Here is a 6,000-nt window from a genome sequence, read left to right on the forward strand (position 1 = left end):
GTCTGCGTGTTGGCACCTTGCGGGCATCCGAACCGGTTGGCAGCGAGCCATATTAGTGGTATACCAGATGTACGATTGTCCACCAGGCCATGGACCTCGTCACGGATAGAGGTAAGGCAATCACTAATGAGGGCGACAACCCTCTCCCGCCAGTTTCTCTTGTCCACTCGCCCAGTGAGAGCCCGGCCCTGAAGCGATGGTCATAGTCATCTCACCATAAGAGAGATGGAAATTGTGCGTCTCGGGGCTGCCAACGATCCGCCAAGGCTATGAGAGCTGAGTGGACGAGCATCAGCGACGCATGCTTGAACCGAAGCACAAATGGCAGCAGCCCGGCTCCCCTGAAGCCCGGCTCAAAGCGGTGGTCGTTTTGCATCTAGCAGGCTTTCGGGTGAGCCCTCATATGCAATGGTGCTAGCATGTGCGAAAATTTAGATGAAAGTAGTTAGTAACTTACTTTTGCAAAGTGTCGTGAGTTGCGTTGGGATTTTCCTTGAAGAGGAAGGGTGAACGAATATAGTAGCTGATAAGTATTTTCCTCGGTGATAATCAAGGTTATAGAACCAATAGGAGAACCACGCAAATCCTAGTGAAGAACACCTACACACACAATCCCCTTGAACTCGTTACTTGCAAGGATTAAATATGGTAGTGGTAGATGTATAAGTTGCAAAGTAAAATAAAAATAGTAAAATTGCAACAAGCTATTTTTGGTTTTAGTAATATGATAAAAGTAGACCCGGGGCCATAGTTTTCACTAGAGGCTTCTCTCTCGAAACATAGCATACAGTGGGTAGACAAATTACTGTTGGGCAATTGATAGAAAAGTGCATAGTTATGACGTCACGGCAATGATCAAATATATAGGCATCACGTCCGTGAGAAGTACACCGACTCCTGCCTGCATCTACTATTATTACTCCTCCAATCGACCGACTCTTGCCTGCATCTATGGTATTAAGTTCATGACAAACAGATTAACGCTTTAAGCAAGATGACATGATGTAGATAAAATATACCAACCAATATGATTCAACCCCGTCGTTTTGACCTTAATGGCTACGATACAATACGTTTGCTACCCATTCTTTCACGAGGTGAGGACACCGCAAGATTGAACCCATTACAAAGCACCTCTCCAACTGAAGATAAATCAATTTAGTTGGCAAAACCAAACATCTAGCCTAGAGAGAATATAACGCTATAATAATCATGCATAATGAAGTTTAGAAAAGACTCAATTACTTTCAATGAAAAATCTTACCATAAACTCACAATTCATCGAATCCCAACAAACGCACCGCACAAGAAGATTACATCGGAGCGATCTCCGTGAAGATCATGGAGAAGATTGTATGGAATATCAAAGAGAGAGAGAGAGAAGAAGCAATCTGGCTACTAGCTATGGACCCGTAGGTCTGTGGTGAACTACTCACACATCATCAGAAGGTCAACCAGGTTGATGTAGAAGCCCTCTGTGATCAATACTCCCTCTGGCAGAGTACCGGAAAAGGCCTCCAGATGGGATCGCAGAAGAACAGAAGCTTGCAGTGGTGGAAAAGTTGTTTCGTGTGGCTCTCTCGGGTTTCCCAATATTTGAGAATTTATAGAAGTGGAATTAGGTCAAACGGGGCCACGTGAGGCCACAAGGCATCAGGGCGCACCCTTTTGCCTTTCCGTCTCCTTGCTTCTCGTCTGGTCTTCTCCTGAAGCTTCTAGGGTCTCTTATGTCCAGAAAAAAATCGTCAAAAAGTTTCGTAGCGTTTGGACTCCGTTTGGTACAGATTTCCTCGAAACCCAAAAACAAGCAGAAAACTGCAACTCGCAGTAAACACTGGGTTAATAAGTTAGTTCCCAAAAAATGATATAAAATTGTATAAAAAGTATCTAAGATTGGTAATATAATATCATGAAACAATCAAGAATTATAGATACGTTGGAGACGTATCACAAAGCCAATTTCTTGCAAGAATTTGATCATAGTTATTACCATTCTATTCTCGATAAAATGTGCGCGATGACCGGTGTCGAACGCAGGGTCAAGCATTGTGTACTTATTGCCGGGCCCTCCTAATAACAATTGCCAATTCAAGTTAATTTCTTCACAACCACGTAACTAACAAATACGATCCTAATTGAATAAAACATAACTATATAAGTTTTTACTGAGCATCAGCAATGCATATGGCTGAAAGATGTATTTACGAGTATCGACCAATGGGTCTCTCTCACACACACACACATACAACCCCACACACACACAGATATATATATATACACACACACACACATATATATATATGCACATCAATCTAGACACATTCATCTTTATGAATATATACATCCAGACATATATGCATATGAATTCATTTTAAATATATCAATACCACAAGATGAAATAGAGTTCATCCACACATCCATATATCCATCACATCCATACACACATCAATTATAATTAAATTTAGTTACAAAAAACTTAAACTAAAGATGAACTAGAGTTCACATATATCCATTCATTCATCCACGCATCCAACATATATCCACATCCAACGTTTATCCATCCGTTCATCCACACATTCATATATCCAACATATATCCATCCATTCAATCATCCAAATTTCCAAACTTCAAGATGAACTAGGGTTCACCTAGTTTCAAAAATATATTAAACCTATAGGTATTTGACTAAAATAAAGTGGAGGGATCAAAAGAGCTTACTTCTCTATTCCTGGAGGCATCTCGATCCGCAAGAATGGCGAAGAAACGGAGAAGATCAAAGGGGGAGTGTGGAGAGGAGAGAGACGCCACCCCTCTCTGTTTCTCGGGCGGTAGGAGGAAGAAGGGGCTGGCTTGGTGGGTGGGACCCGCCAGTCAGCCCCATGCGGCCTTTAACTGTTCAAACCCTACTACTCGGGTCTATGACGGTAGGGTATAACAACCTACCACCGGAGAACTCAGCGGTAGGCCTGACAGCAGGGGCGGGCAGGCCGTTAAGGGCGCTGATGTGGATAAGTTTTCTACCGCCAGATGCCCCAACGGTAGGCAGTTATAACCTATCGCCATCGACCCCGGCGGTAGAAAAAAGGGTTAGACCATGATTTTTTTCAAACCAGGGTTAAACCTTCCTCAACTTTGCTAAAAGGGTCAAAACACTAAATTTGGCCGCGTGTAGCTGCGGCTGCGCCCAGTCGCGCTCGTGCCAGCCCGTCCGCGTCCCCCGAACGCGAGTGGTGCCGTGGAGCTATCCCATTCCCAGGTGTAGCGGTGCACATACCACTTGCATTCCTCTTTGCACTGCGCGAGTAAATTTGGTGTTTTGACCCTTTTGAGAAAGTTAAGCCAGATGTGACCCTGGTTCAAATTTTTTTTTCAGGATTTGACGCTTTTCGCACCGTCAAGGTCAGCGGCGGGAGGGTATACTAGCCTACTGCCAACGCCTCTGGCGGTAGGCAACTTGTCCACGTCAGCGCGGTGCAGCTCTACCGCCAAACAAGCTGGTGGTAGCTTGTGCAACCCTACCGCCGAGGTGCCCGGCGGTAGGTGGGTACAAGCACTGTATTTCATACTTGTAATTTTTACGGTAGGGCGTGCGACCCTACCACCAAGGTCCTCGGCGGTATGCAGTTATACCCTACCTCCATCGACCCCGGTGATAGAAAAAGAGTCAGATCTCGAAAAAAATCGAACCAGAGTCAGATCTAGCTTAACTTTACACCAAATTTGGCCGCATTGTGTTGCGCTGCGCTAAGCTTGACGGGGTACGCGGGATAGAGGATACGATCATACCATGTGTTAGCTGGGTAGTACTCCCTTCGTTCTTAAATATTTGTCTTTCTAAAGATTTCAAAAAATGATTACATACACAACAAATGAGTGAATCTACACTTTAAAATATGTCTATATACATCTGTATGTGATATTTTATTTGAAATCTTTAAAAAGATAAATATTTAGGAACGGAGGGTGTACGTACGTGGTGTGGCGTCTACGAACCTAGAGGGCCGAGCACAGAGAGTGTTTTGAATGTGCCTTGTTAGTGCGCCTTAATTAATCCGTATCGGAAGGTAAACTCTTATTGCCATCTGCCTGGGTCTGAATTCTGAAACAAAGGCTCTAGTAGTAGTACTTGTCACTTGCCTTAATCAAACCTCCTGACTGATGAGACCACCACCGATAAAATCGTACTGCCAGGTGGATTCGTGGTGCAAAATAATTGGATTTCAGGTGATTTTGAGCGGTGGACATCTCCTGCAACGGAAATCTACAGTGTCCTCCGCGCAGAGAAAAATCAAACCGACCGGGAGCAGAAACGGGGTACCGACGTTTTAAAAGCTGAAAACATCTCGATCTACGTACTCACTTCCATACGTAGTAGTACAATAGAAAATGACAAAATGTCGGTACGTCCCAGCCCCAGGATTTTACAAGCACTGTCGCAGAGCCAGTGAGTAAAAGATTTACAGCTCGGGAGAAATAAGCCACGTGGTTTTAAATATTTTCGCACCACGTACACGTACGCCCGCTGTATACGCCGCGGAACATTTACCGCGTAAAATAAGACGCGCACAGATCCACGGACAGGCGGAGGTGGTGCACTTAATGAAACTGTCTTTTCATGATAATATGTGTCTCATTTATATCATATAAAAGACCAAAGTATAAGTCACGTAAAAATCAACATGACAAAATTAAAAAGATAGCAGAACATTTATGAGCTTGACACCAACGCACGTCACCTGTCTCCAGCACCACCACAGCAGCCACACAAGAAAAGAATAAGGATCACCTCCTCACCCGAGCTCGACGCGCCTCCATTGTTGATATGCAGCTTTGCGGACCTTCATGGTGGCTCACCAAAAGTGACGTTGAACGAATTAGACCGTGGCAACTCCCCGGACACGCCATCAAACTCCAGATCTAGCACCCCACCACGACTAAGACGCCGAAGGAGGAAACCATACCTGCCACGAACCACGAACCCAGCACACGTTCCGTCTTCCAGATGTCGTCGATGCAGACCACAATCTGCATCCGCTCCTGGACTACCTCCCAAGCTCCATGCTGACGCTGGAGCAAACGCCGTCGCAACGGCGGAGCCCGAGGACACATGTCCACCAAGAGGATGCCGCTGCCGCCACGCCATCCTTACTTGAATAGACTGGTTTCCAAATCCATCCCCAACCATAGGACCGATGGCCTCGTCAGGGAAGGATCCGAAGAATCTTTATTCGGCGCCGTCATCGTCGCCGTCGAAGCCAAGATGATGAACAACCTAAAAAACTAAACTACAAGGGAGTAAAAACGATTCACACGCGTGGATTCGGCGATCCCCCTACCACCGACGACCGAGGTCGCCGGCGGAGGGGAGCCGCCGTAGGACGGCGCTGAAAGAGGGCCTCTCCTGGCGGCGGCTAGGGTTCCAGCCGCCAGGGAGAGAAAAACGATTAGAGACGATCTGATGATGAAGATGAAATTGTTTCCGACCAATCGACTCGCCAGGGCTGATGCAAGATCGCACGTATATACTTAGGCCTATGTACGGCTAGCACACGTAGAGCGATTTACTTGCAGATCCATCGCGTTTGAGGAATCCAAGATCCGTTTAATCGAGTCGGGGGGGGGGCAGATTATGCGCCTATAAAAATGGAAGCAAATGATCAGTGTAGCAATACAGAAGATTGTCCTTTTAAAAGTTCACCATCGTCATACGCTAAATAAAGAATCTTCATATCCATCCCCGACAAGGCGATCGACCATATGGTTCGGGATGAATTTGGAAACCAGAATGTTCAAGAAGGATGGCGTGGCGGCAGCGGCATCCTCGTGGTAGACTTGTGTCCTCGGGCTACGCCGTTGCGACGGCGTTTGCTCCAGCGTCGGCGCGGAGGTTGGGAGGTAGTGGATGTAGATTGTGGTTTGCATAGACGACATCTGAAAGATGGTGGATCGTGAGCTGGGTTTTGGTTCGTGGATAATAGGTATGGTTTCCCCCTTCGACAT

Source organism: Triticum aestivum, chromosome 6D (genome assembly GCF_018294505.1).
Source record: "Triticum aestivum cultivar Chinese Spring chromosome 6D, IWGSC CS RefSeq v2.1, whole genome shotgun sequence".
In the NCBI taxonomy this organism is placed as follows: Eukaryota; Viridiplantae; Streptophyta; class Magnoliopsida; order Poales; family Poaceae; genus Triticum; species Triticum aestivum.